Below are 14,541 nucleotides of genomic sequence, written 5' to 3'. Positions count from 1 at the left end.
TAATTGATAACTTAAATTTATTTCCAACCCGAATCTAATAGTATTTTATTATAGCTTCTGACAAGCCATTTCCAAAGGCCAAATCAAAGAAAATAAACAAAAACAGCCTTAGGTACCAACACCAGTCCTCCTTACTTAAGTTGTTTTTTCCATCCTGATTTCCTGAAGGAGAAGGCTGGAGAATGGATGCAGATGGGCTAACAGAAAGTATACAGCACAGTACTTAATTAATTTTAGTGCTCGTCCTTCTCCTCCAGTTGCATTTTTCTCATAAAGCTGTATTTATATAAATTTGAAAAATTAACCCTTAAGACTTTTTCGAAGACCCTCACTTCAAAAGGCAGTCATCCAGTAGCAGACTTGGCCCAGTGGTTAGGGCATCCGTTCACCACATGAGAGGTCCACGGTTCAAGCCCCATGCCTCCTTGACCCGTGTGGAGCTGGCCAATGCATAGTGCTGATGCACACAAGGAGTGCCCTGCCACACAGAATAGCCACCCAGTGCAAAAGAAAGTGCAGCCTGAATAGGAGTGGCGCCGCCCTCAAGGAGAGCTGACACAAGATGACACAACAAAAAAAGAAACACAGATTCCCCTGCCGCTGACAACAACAGAAGCGAACAAAGAAAAAGGCGCAGCTAATGGACACAGAGAACAGACAACCGCTGGAGGTGGGGGGGAAAAAGGGGAGAGAAATAAATAAATAAATATATATATTTTTAAAAAGGCAGTCATCAATTTTTTTGATCCACATAGAACTTTATATTAGATAAGCATGACAGGTGGTATTATACTGAGGTTTAGGAGATTAAGTGACTTTTCAAAGGCCAAATAGGGTCTAGGCTTATAAGGCAGATCCGTTACATTTTATGTGAAATCTCAGAGATAGCGATCTTGAAAAAGGCTCTTTGAAAATTAACAATCTGAGTAAAACGAAAGGATCTTAAACAGCATCATCACTGTATTTCCTTTGGGCAGAAAGTTGCATCTTCAAAAATGAATTTGATTTTAATTACAATAGAGTTCTCACCCTATCTTCCCTCCTTCCTTCCTTCCTTCCTTCCTTCCTTCCTTCCTTCCTTCCTTCCTTCCTTCCTTCCTTCCTTCCTTCCTTCCTTCCTTCCTTCCTTTCTTCCTCCCTCCCTCCCTTCCTTTCTCTCTCTCTTTTTGACTTTCTCTTTCCTCCATTCTTTTCAACAAAATTTACATACTTGGCTAATAAAAGAGAAAGAGAAATTCAATACAATGGGATGGAAAATGATTCAAATCCTTTGATCTACTTGCTAAGGCTGAGAATCAAATTTGATTCTGAGTTACTTGATACTAGTAAGTAATTCAATTTTCAATAATTGGAAAAGAAGAATATGTTATTTTCTCAGAAAAAAAAGTCAGATATTCTTAGAAATCAACTCTAAAATACGTTCTTAATTAGGACCCCTAATTTAAGTAAGATTCTGAATTGCAAAGTGAACATAGTACAACATAAGTTTTACAAGTAATAAAATGGAATAATATTCCATGATTATTTCTTGAAATCAGAGTAAAACATCCAACACACTGCATTTCTGAAGCTAATGCTCAGCACATAAAGCTTCCAGCATTCGCTGTATGATCAGAACTGGGATTTACAGAAGCTAGAAAGGAGAACACAAATCTCGTCTCTTTTAGATCATCTTCTCTACAATTAGCATTTCTGCCAGACAGGCTTTTGAGTGACTTAGACACATTCAGGTTATTCTCTCCAACAAATCCAGAAAAGGTGCTGAAATTAGCAAGGAAATGTATTATCAAGTATAAAATAAATGTTGTAATCATATTGAGCATAGTAAATAGTTGTGGTTTTTGTTCAAGAGGGGAAAAGTCAAATAAATACATTAGGGAGTTCAGAAAAATGAGTTATTTATACGTAAGAATTTATTATTCTTAAAATCTGGTCATGGAAATCTGGGAGATAATAAGGAATAGTCCATAAATGGTATTGGATCACTAAGACTACCATAAAGAGATGAAAGAAAGGAAATGTTGATAGTGTTTATAAGGGAAATTAGGAAAACAGAAGTGCAAAACAAAGTGGGAGAATATCTGTAAATTTGGTAATTATACACACAATGAATGCAGAGTACCCATATTCATCAGTGTATTTGATACGAGGAAACAAAAATGTAATTTAAAGTTAAAAATTTAGATGGCTGAAAGATGTGTTCCTGAACACTTTGAGAGAATGTAGGAAATTCATATGTTAATTGATGGTAAATTACATTATATTTATATCTAATACCTGAATGCAAGCATGGAGTAGATTTTCATCAGTCTCCCTATTTGTTTTAGGAACCAAATGAGATAAAACTTAAGAAGACTTATTGCCCCCAGAATGTGTTTTATTCCATAACCCATGGTGAGTGTTCCTATCTGGCCTTAAGAAAATAATATAGCACTTTGGAGCAAAGGTGCAGCCTAGTAATCCAGCACTGGAAGCCAAGATGGAGAAGATCTCCACAGCTGCCATGACCTTCCCCTTGGTGCTGTGGTAGACAGGGAGGAAAGTGACCCAAACACTGCAGAACACCAACATGCTGAAGGTCAAGAACTTGGCTTCATTAAAGGTGTCAGGAAGGTTCCTGGCCATGAAAGCTACAATGAAGCTCACAAAAGCCAGGCAGCCCAGGTATCCCAGGACACAGTAGAAGGCAGTGGCTGAGCCCTTATTGCACTCGATGATGATATAACCAGGCTCAGAGTGTGCATCTTTATCAACAAATGGGGGAGAGGTTCCCAGCCAGATGCCACAGAGTGTCATCTGGATCAGGGAGCAAATGGGAATAACAACGTTAGGTGCCCCTGAAACCAGCCACTGCCTTATCCTTCTCCCTGGAGCAGTGACCTTGAATGCCAGAACCACAGTGATTGTTTTGGTCAAAACAGTGGACACAGCCACAGTAAACACAATTCCAAACGTGATTTGTTGGAGGATGCAGATGGCTGTGTTTGGGCGACCAATGAAGAGTAAGGAGCAGAGGAAGCAGAGCTTGAGGGAGATGAGCAGGATGTAGCTGAGGATCCTGTTATTGGCCTTGACTATGGGAGTTTCTCGGTATTTCACAAAGACCCCAAGAATAACCGCAGTGAGAAAAGAGAAGCAAAGAGCTGTGCAGACCAGAGCCATACCCAAAGGGTCTCCATAAGCCAGGAAGGTCACAACTTTTTGGAGGCAGTGATTTCTCTCACTGTTTGCATATTGATGATCTGCACACTTCACACACTCATCCATATCTGGTGAGAAAAGCAACATGTCATCAGATCATGTTCAGTAATTTTAACTTATTTATAAGTCCCTGAAAGAAACACATTGGATACTTTTATTCATTTTTGTCAACTTGCATTGAATTCACGAAAGTGTGTGTTATAATCTGTTTATTTTTCTTCCCTCAAACTTTCTCTTAGAACTCTGACCTTCTTTCAACATTCAGACCTTCAATTGGATAGGAGTTGCTCTTTTCATTTAGTGTTGAGTTTCCATTTCTTCTTAGAGATATATTTCTTCTAGAAATATATTCACTGGTGGGTAACATATACTCATAAAGAGCACATATTATAATTGCATGATTTATGAATTATGAAGAAGGAAACACATGGGTAACAATATAAAAGCCAAAAACTGGAACTAAGCTGCCCATCTGAAGCTCCTTTCCTAACGTCTTCAAATAATTACATCTCCCACATCTTCGAAGATGCTACCTTGCTGATTTCTAACATAGATTACTTCTGCTTGGGTCATTTTACTCAATATTATTTATATGATATTCTTCTATGTTACAGTATGCAGATATGTTTTCTTTTTACTAACACTTCTAGTCTGCTAAACCTTCATTCTCTTCACTCTGCACCCATCTGCTAGTAACGTCTACTCAACTTCCTGACTCTGCAGATTTGGTACTTCTAGACCTCCTTATAAGATATTGTACAATATTTTTTCTTTCTTTAACTTTCATATTTCAATAGTGTAATATTTACAAGTTTCTTTTAATTAGCCTCATATCTCAGAAATTCATTTTTTACTTGTTGCCAAATAATGTACTGTGGTGTGTATGTCCCATATTTTATCAATTTAGCTCTTGATGGACACTTGCATTATTTCCACGTTTGTATTATGAATAATGCTTCTATAAATATTGTACACAATTACCATTCTGAAAACCTCTTTTCACATTTAATATAAACCTAGAAGTGGATTGCCAGGTCATGTGGTGATTCTATACTTCAATTTTTAAGGAAGTCCTATAATGCTTCCCACAGTGGCTGAACTAAATTACATTCCCACAAACAGGCGTTAGAATTCCAATTTCTATGATTCCTCTCCAACAATTGTTATTTTATATTTTTAAAATACAGTTATCTTTTTTGGGTGTGAAGTAGTAAAAACTATTCACTTATACTGCTGGATAGATTTCAATTATATTAATACATCATATTTTATTTACACATTTTACTGGTGATAGATGATTAAATGTTTATGCGTTTTGATTACTATCGATAGTGCTGCTCTGAGCATCTTTAGACATCCAGTACAAATATGATGCTCCATTACTGGGTCATATGCTATATAAATATTCATCTTTCTAAAAAATGCCATCCACTTTTCCAACTACTTACACCAGTTTAAATTTTAGCAATCAACATTCATTTCCTTGTACCATGTTCCCTTAGACCCTTGACATGGAAGTTGTTTAATTTTTGCTATTATGGGGGATGCTTTGAGCTTTTTCACTATAACTTTTGTTTGGAATTTCTTGGAGAGTAGTTAATCTGTACACTAGCTCATATGTGCATTGCACATTTCAAGCTTTTTTTGAGGAAAGAGCTTGTGCTCAAGCCATGCCCTTTTTTATGATGTATTTTCTGTCTCTCTTGTGATTTAGTAAAAGCATATATATGCTAGGAATGATTTCTCACAGGCTAGAACTATTTTACACATTTTATCCAACTTTGGTTGTTCCCTTCTATTTCCAATTTGGTAAGCAATGGTTTTCTTGTTTGTTTTTAAATAATGAATGGATGCTCAATTTTATTCAATGTTTTCCTGAATTTTTTGAAATGATGGTTTCTCCTTTTCAAGGTGCTCATGTACTGATTTATTTTGCATAAAATAAACTTCATCACAATAAGTTCTTTATGTTATATAGCTGGATTTGGATAGCAGCTTTTCTTTTCAGCAAATATGAGTTTAGGCTAAAGAGCAAAATTGACCCATTAATTTTATTGCTTACAGCAATGTTATCAGACTTTGGTATCAATGTTAAGCACTTCTCGTAAAATTAAATGTGCAGTTTTTCCAGATTTTCCTAGTATCTGTAAATGTTTGAGTAGATAAGGATCCTTTTTCCTTGAAAGTTTGGTTGCCTTTTTCAGTGAAGTCATTGGTCTCCCAATTTTTTTTAGTAGATATGTCATTTTAAACTATGGTTTAAAACCCAAACGGATATGAATATTTTCAGATTTTCCATTTTTCTTGGGATGGTTATGGTAACTTTTATTTTTGTGGGAATTTGAGAATTTCATTTAAATTTTCAAATATTTTGGCATGAAGTTATTTTTACTATCCTTTTATGATTTAATATTTCTGTACATATTTCCCACTTTTAAATCTTTTCACTGTTTATTATGCAAATTTTCTTAATTCATTATTCTATCAATTCATCATTACCTAACAATTTGTCTTTCATTAGATTTAGCTTTGAGTTTTATCCTTTCATATTTGTCTTTTATTACATTTTCTTTTTATAGTTATTATTTTCAATCTTCCACTTTCTTTATGTTTATTCTAATGTTATTATTTTAGTTTGTGATACTTAAACATCAGATTTTTTATATTTAAATATGCATACTAATAATACACACATAGGCATATAAAATTTAACATTAAATATTAGTCTCTGAGGATACCTTTAGCCCTATCATATAAGACACGAAATGTGGCAATTTCAATTTTAAACATTTCATAAATCCTATAATACTATTTACTTTAAACCGTGGGCTATTTAATAGTGTATTTCTTAATCTCCAAATGTATGAGCATTGACTTCGTAGATATACTATTCTTTTACATGTGCATGTGGAACATTTACTCAAACTTACTTATAACCAATGTGTACTTGAATCATTTTCCCAAGTTGACTAAATGCCAGGTTATATCATCAGAACAACATGCCTCAAAAAACTGAAACAACAGTAACCATTTCAGGGAATTAAATTGCATATTAATCACCAAAAGAATCTTAGAAATTTACCACCATAGAAGTGATTCTATATTTTAATATCATGAATATGAATAATTTCAAGATGTTAATTATATTATGAAAATAATATTAGAGACTATTCTACATCATATCTCAAACCCCATCCTCAATATTCTGTGTGATCCTGTCACATTGAAACTCTTTTCCGGTGCTCTGAATCTCTGAATATTATATGCAGTGGTGGTTTCCTTTTCTTCATTTAAAATAATTTGGCCAAGATTTTATTCCTGCCTTCACTCATTTTATATAATACTAAGTTCCTACCTCTCTGACATACCCATAGACCCATCCCCCCACTGAAGGTACGGGTCAACAGGTTCCTGTTCAAACATTCACTGTGTGCTTTAAGCATGGAAAAAAAATGTCTATGTTTTTCTCCCCAATTATCTGGGAACTTGAGGAGAGGGAAAACTAAAACTCCTCATCAAGGGTAAGTTAGGTCATCCTCATTTGTACACAATTGAAATAAATATTTCTAAAATCATTCCCAAACCTTCTGAGCATCTGCTCTGTTTCATGAACAGTTTTAGGCACAGAAACCGAGGAAGGTCTAAACACATTACTTATATATAATCTAAACAAGCTTTCACTCAATATGGAAATCAGGTACTTGTAACACCATGTATTAAATTCCAAGAGAGGGAGGAAAAGTGTATTAATTTTGTGGTATCAACAAAAGGGATTCCTAGAGACTATTTGGCCTTACATGTGTCTGAACAATGACTCAAATAAGCTAGTTCTGGGCAGAGAATTGGTGTCATTTCAAAGGGAAATATTTTTTATTGTAAAAATGAAATACTATACAAAGGAAGGAAGAATTTTGTTTCTGTAGTTGTCCTCCAAATTCTTTCTAATACCTTGTATGAATTGGGGATATAAAGGAGATTTGGGGACTTTTTTGTGGGCATAAACTTACCTGTCTCATTGGAAATCTCATTCTCTGGGCAGGGGGTGCAAAGAAAACAACAGGCAGCCTTTCTCTCCTGAAAGGTTTTCCTGAATCCAGGAAAACAGTTCTCACTGCATACAGATTTGGGAGTCTGGGAAGAAATCAGAAACATGCTCTTAACAGTGAATTTTTAATTCATCAGTATTTAGATTGTTGGCATATTGGAGCACCAACAAATTTAAATTTCAAATACCGAAGTCAAATTAATTGATAAGATATCAGGTTTATAACATGGTATGAAATATAATAACTTAGATATGTATCTTTAAATAACTGTTTTCTTTTTCCATCCTTTGGATAGTAGGTGAGAAAATTTATCAAGTGAAAAGGTAAGTGGTTAAACTAATAATCTGGTCATGTACTTAGCTGGAAGGAGGGTAGACAGTCTCTGTGTTGGTTAGGTTAATGTATTAACACGGTCACTGTTTGGTCAAGTAAACTCTGGGTTAATTGTTATAAAGGATATTTATGGACATTAGTCATCATGTAATAAACTGCATAAACGGCTGATTACATGTACAATCCACCAGGGAGATTTCTTTCAACAATGAATAAGGTTTTTACAATCAGACTACCTTAAAACAGGAATTGATTTCAGGATTTGGAGAGAATTTCCCAGCTCCTGTTTGGACAGGCAGCGTCTCCTGGCAACTGATGAAGGGCCTTCATGGCACCTTCATTGGAGCCCCTGTTTTCAGCCTGCCTGCAGAATCTGGACTTGGCCATCCCCATGGTCACATGAGGGGATTTTATTGAATCTCATACTATTCACAGATACCTCCTGTTGATTCTGTTTCCTTAGAGAAACTTGACCATTACAACCTCCATGACAAGATTTTTTGTTATGTTGGTGTAATACTATGCATGGTAGTTGGATCCTACCCACCTCTGAAAATCCTGTGGCCCATTCTATCACCTCCTCAGATATAGACAATTGTTGATCTCGTGGCACAGCTGAGTCAAAATGTCCTACTTTAACTTTAAGTCCAAAACCTTCTGGAAAATTCCAAAAGTTGAGAATGTCATAACTGGCTTCCAATTTCCTTTCATCAAGAAAATACAGTGGGTCACCAGCAGGATTGTTAAATGGGATGTTCTTCAGAAATGGGTGAAGCTAAAAGAGACACACCTGTGAGGAAGTGTGTCTTCTGATCAAGGACAGATCACCAAGGTCAGAACATCCCTGATCCTCTGTAATCCCTGCTTCCTAAGGCAATTTTATTATTAACATTCAATTAAGTAAAAAAAAAGAAACCTTAAGGAGGACTAAAATGTCATAGCATAAAATATTAAGTTTCAGGGGAAAACGCCAAATACAACGAGATGAAAACAATCTGTGAGTGTGGGATACAGACAAACATTATTAGAAGAATCATATCTAAACACTCTCAATTGCTAACTGAATTCTCCCCAAGCAAGGTCATCAATATCTGAAGAGCTTGCAGAATTAAATGATATAATTTATATACAGTATCTAACAAAGTGCCTAAAGCTAATTCAAAAACTAGTTTGTCCCTGCTGATATGTAATTGTTCAATGGAAGAGGTCTAGGTATTTTATATTAAAACTTTAAGTGGGCAGAATGTTGAGGGCCTTAGTAACAAGAAGCATTGCGTTGACTAATAACTCCTTCCCTCCCTGCCATTGGCCCCTTCCTGTTCATTACCATTTCTGCATAGGGCTAGATTTACCTCTTAGACAGTGAACAAGCAAATCATCTCTGACACTATTCAAGAGACAGCCCTAAACTTCTTGACTTGAGCATATGCTGCATTCCAAGAAATTTATGATTATGACATGTTGTGAAATACACATGCTATTCAATGGAAGAGGTATTACCTGCCAAGGGTAAATCACCAGTCCAAATCCATTTTCCACTGACTGTATTTCTACTCGTTGAAGAAGAATTTCATGAATGCTCTGAGCCACAGCATACACTGCATTATAAACATTATAACTTCCTTCATTCATGTCCTTGTCAAATAGCCACCAAGGCAACAACTCCAAGGAGGCATTGGGAGGACAATTCTCCAGAGTGTTGCAGTCAGATTCAGAAACCAAGCAATCAAAAGAGACGTATCGTATCACAATTTAGTGAGAAAAAAGTCTTCTGGGTATTTTGAAGGTTTAACTGTCTGGATGAAAGTTTTGAAACCAGGCATATCAGCAGTGTGGTGTGAAAAAATGAGGGCCCCATGGAGTGAGTCAAGTAAAAAGTTTCTCTCACTGGTGGTAAAATCCCACTGTGAGGTTGTAACCCAAACTTTCCCTAAAACTAAGAGTCTCCATCTCCAAAAGCTCAATCCCATTAGGGAGTCGGAGTCACCGTAAATGACAGTCACATTCACTGCTGATTTTCTGATCTGGAAATGATATTGCCAGTCTTTTGAAGAATATGTCCTCTCAGTGACAGGGATCATTTCCAAGAAGGCTGCACAGACTCCATTTTTGTCCATCTCTGCCCTCAAGTCCCAAAGAAACTTCACACCTCTCTTGTCTTCTGAGATGACTAGTCCCACCCAGTTCCAGCTGAAATGGAGCATCACTGAGATCATTGCAAGGGCCAGAGTTGTGTCCTTGGGGGCCATCTGATAAAGAGATGACCACTTGCCATCATTACTCAGTTGTGGGTCATAGAGGCCAAAAGCAAGCTAAAGGTAGGCGTGAAAGAGCCGGTATGATTAAGAAGATTGGTCAGAAGCACAAAATCAGCCCTGATGAAAATTAAACAATGTATTATTTTTTATTTATTTTATTTTTTATTAAATTGTCTTTTGTTTTTAAGATACATAGATCACATAGAATGTTACCTTAAAAATTATGAAATTCCCACATACCCAACACCCCAATCCACCACTACTCCTACATCAACAACCTCTTTCATCAGTGTAGCACATTCACTGCATTTGGTGAATACATTTTGGAGTATTGCTGCACCATGTGGATTAGAGTCTACATTGTAGTTTACACTCACCCCCCCCCCAGTACATTCAGTGGTTATGGCAGGATATAAATGTCCAGCATCTGTCCCTGCAATATAATTTTGGGCAACCCCAAGTCCCCAAAATGCCCCTACATCCAATCTCTTTACCCCTCTCCCTGCCCTCAGCAACTATAGTGCCCACTTTTTCCAGATCAATGCTACATTTCTTCCATCACTAGTAAGATTATTTCTGTAGTAGAATATCAGTAAGTTCACTCTAATCCATATTTTACCTCTCCATCCTGTGGACTCTGGATTGGTGAAATCCACTCCACTTCTATATCAAGAGGGCACTCAGATCTCACATGGGTGATGGATGTGATTCTCCTACTTTGAGTTGTAGGCACTCTCAATTCCTAGTTGTGGTGGTTGACCAACTTCAACCTCCCTGTTAGCTGACCTGGGTAAGTAGATACAACTCTAGGTACTGGTGCTCCTGAGGGCTACAGAGACACACAGGTCTACAATCATGGCAGCTGACTCTGGAGTTCAGTGCCTTGTCAGTGGACCTTATTTTGGAATTTGTGTTCCTCAGTGTGATGGAGGTGGACTCAGATGAGACCTTTCTACACATGCCTCTTCTGTCACTTTTACTGCACCTGTGGTTGGCACTGGGGTTGGTGTATATCCAGGAGACTTGAACCTCAAGAATGACCAAATTGCAGCTGGGCCCTGAGCCTCAGCAGAGTTGTAAATCCTACTCACTGGTTCATTAAACAATGTTTTAAACAGGAAAAAGGAAATATTTGCTCTTCTTACTTTCTAATAATCTCCCAATCCCTGAGAGCATTTTGGAAACTACTTGATCAGTCTCAACGGTCTAGGAAACTCCTTTGGCTCTACTCACTTGGTTTCACATATGTTCTAAAAAATGACATGTGAACATCCCATCATGTCACTGTGTATTGGCTGTAACCTTTGAGACATGAGTAACCACAATTTCTTCATTTGACCTTTTCTTTTAAGGTCCCTGTAATTAGCAAAGGAAACATTAATTTATCTTCCCTCCCATCTAATGAGGCTCACCTGTGGAATTTTGTAGAGTTCCAGCAGTGTCCCAATCTGGGCAGAAACTGCCCATGTTGTTCCTGTAAGGGCTGCTACAGACTTGCTCTCTTTCCTACAGGTGTAATTAGGAATGTCCTTGCCCAGCCCTGATTGCCAAATGATGGGATTCTCCAATGTCCTCTGTTCACTGTGTAGAATTGTACAGATCAAATCCCAAAGTAATGTTGGGCAAAAGATGGGGGTTCCTGTTGATCTCTTCAATAGCAAACACCAAGGCCAGAACATACTGGTAGTTCTTGGTCTGAAACCTGTATGGAATGCAAAGTTATATTTAGACAGAAGACTCAAATCATGATTATATTCAAAGTCAATAAAATGACTAAATTAAGGATGAAAGCAGAAATTGAGTCATTCTTGATTAGTGCTTCTGAAGCCTTGGAAATCAGCTAATCCTAAAAGAGCTAAAAGACATTTGAAGGCTATGACTGAATTTTGTATCTTTGGAGGAAGATGATACTGTTTACAAAGGAAAGTGTAATGAGTGAAAAAATTCATAAAGGATTTTTAATTTATTCTTTATATCAGGAAACAAGAATTATTTTTTCACATTAACACATTATTAAATGGTTTATATAATAGCAGGATTATTGTCATGAGTTTAGAGTAATTCCAACTGAAGGGTATATCTCTTCAAAAGTTCAGTTCCACAGCATAAGCAGAATTGGATAAGAGAGGGAGAGGGGCATAACATCTGTTGGGTGAAAAGTGTCGACAAGAAGATAGATAATCAATTAGCCTTAGGTTCTACCCCATCAAGTTGTGGACATGCCCTCTTCCAATGATGACATACTGGAAAGAATGTCAGAGCACAGAATAGGAAGAATCATGTAAGGCAGGAATATTTGGGAGAAGGAAACTGATGAAGTGCAAGGTGATCCGTACCTATATCTAACAGGACTGGAAACACTGTAGTATACTAAAGGGTAAGGTGTCATGATGTCTAGGAAGTCTCTTAACCATTTCTTAATCAAAATATTACAATCCTAATAACTTTAACAAATAATCCCAGATCTTCCTTTGTACTCCCTTCATATGACCCTTACTCTTTCATCTTTATTGTTGATTTGTGCACAGTTCCACTTCCTTTATTAATAGCTCCTTTTGCAGGACAAGTGAAATTCCTTTCATATTTTTACCTGGCCATTGAATTTCCAAGAAGAACAAAAGTCTCCTGCATCCATTACAAACATTCTTTTTCACAGGCTTGATTAACACACTAGTAGCTATCACTTACTGTGCATTTCAACAGTTCGACACAGGTTTTCACGTGTGCTCAATCAATCAAACTTGTCAAATTTTTCAAACATAATTTATGTTTAGTAGATATATGTTGTCATTTTAGAGAGAAATATTGAAATTTCTCACTATGATGCCTTGTTTATACCTTGTTTCATTATTTATTTGTTTGAGGATATTATATATTTATAATAATTGCTATTCATTTGTGAAGATTTGAACCTTTTTTTTAATATGAATGTACCTACCGCTCAATTCCTAAGGATGCATTTATCCTCATCCAGATATAAATATACTTACCTCTGGTTAATTATGGTTTTTAACTTTTGTAATCTAGGGTATCTTTAGAGCTACACACTTTGGCTTTCAAGTTTTCATTTTTCTTTATATGTGTCTTATAAACACATTTTATAAGGAAGTAGGATGGTATAGTCCCTATGGAAAAAAAAATGAATTATCTACTGGAATCTCTTCCACAATATAAAAAAAGAAGGAGCACCATAGCCGTGACAAACACCAAGCAGGAAATGATATGAAATAATCGTAAAAAAGTACTATTAGCGAATTAGGTAATAGTTTATCAGTCTTCACTTTTCTGCAATGATAAAAAAGTGCACACTCAAATAAGTAGATGAAGCTTTAAAGAACATTGAGCATCTAACTGAATATATTTGTTTAGGAGAAGAGTATTTTCTTAACATGATTAAACACAAAAACAAAAATGACTTAAATTGAGAAATTAGAGTTTGCTTAATGCAAAGATAGTGAAGCAAAATTGGAGGTGGCTGAAGGTCGGGCATGGAAGGATCACCCCCACACAGGGGCTGATCTGCACAGTCTAATACTCTCCCCATTCAGGATCTGAATGGCCAAAACCATTAGCCAAGTTTGCTGATGCAGAATGTCATATGCTTCATGTATTGCGGTATGTCCTGAGCTTGAAGAATCCCTGAACAAAAAGCATTTTCTTTAAAATCAAGGGGAGGATGAGTTTTGTTAATTCCAGGATTGCCTTGTACCTTACTGGCATTGCTAGCCTATTACAAAATGCAATAAAATAACAGGCAAAAAAGAATGGAAAGAAAGGAGCAAACCACAATCTTGCTGGAAGCAAGAGGTTCACATGAGAAACGCAAGAGAAAACGTGAAAAGTATTTTTAATTGAAAAGGAAGTAGCCAATCAAATATGTACAACTCTTAACAATGTTTAAATATAATATCAATAATTTATGAAGCTTTATGGGAAACAGATATGGTAGCAATAGATTAATAATAAATTCTTAATATTAATAATGGTATAATATTGGGCAATTTCATTTATATATTTTAATACAAGTAAAAATTAATATAATTCGTAATTGATATTATTAAGACATTTTAACAATAAATGCACTGTAAATTTACCTATAAATCAATTTGTCTGTTACCTGTGAACAAGACCACAAAGCTCTACTGAGGAATGTAAATGCATAACAAACAGGGAAGTGGGTCTAATTCAGTGGTTGAGCACCTGCTTTCCATGTAAGATGTCCCACACTCAATCCCTCGTACATCCCCCAAAATATTACAACTACGTCAATAGTCTACAAATGTTCTATAAAAGTTTAGTACTATTATTATTGAATTAATGAAAGTTTTCTAATAATGATTGAAGTAATGAGTGCAGAAATATGTGATAATACCAAATATCATTGATTGCACACTTTTGATGAATTGTATGCTTCATAAATATGTATCAATAAAATTGATTGTTTAAAAAAAAGTTAGCACAATTAGTAGATTCCCAGTTACCAGGGCACAGAGGATGAGGTGAAGGAGAAGGTGGAATTATTTTTTAGTGGGCATGGATATATTCTTAGAGATGATGTACACATTTGGGTAATGGATGTTGGTGACAGCAGCACAATGATCATTTGGAATATTTGAGTGGTATATATGTTATTATAAACTATTTTTAAAAATCATTGAGACATTTATAAAGTTAATGTGAATAGAGCTTGAGGTTTCTGGAAA

The 14,541-nt window shown here is 36.0% G+C and overlaps 1 pseudogene; it reads right to left on the bottom strand.

The window, feature by feature from the left end:
- Window positions 1-2,346: 2,346 nt before the first annotated feature.
- LOC101427980 (vomeronasal type-2 receptor 116-like) lies at window positions 2,347-12,808 on the bottom strand (annotated as a pseudogene).
- Between the last annotated feature and the right edge of the window lie 1,733 nt (window positions 12,809-14,541).

Source organism: Dasypus novemcinctus, chromosome 30 (genome assembly GCF_030445035.2).
Source record: "Dasypus novemcinctus isolate mDasNov1 chromosome 30, mDasNov1.1.hap2, whole genome shotgun sequence".
Lineage (NCBI taxonomy): Eukaryota > Metazoa > Chordata > Mammalia > Cingulata > Dasypodidae > Dasypus > Dasypus novemcinctus.
This window is presented reverse-complemented; position numbering and strand designations above follow the sequence as displayed.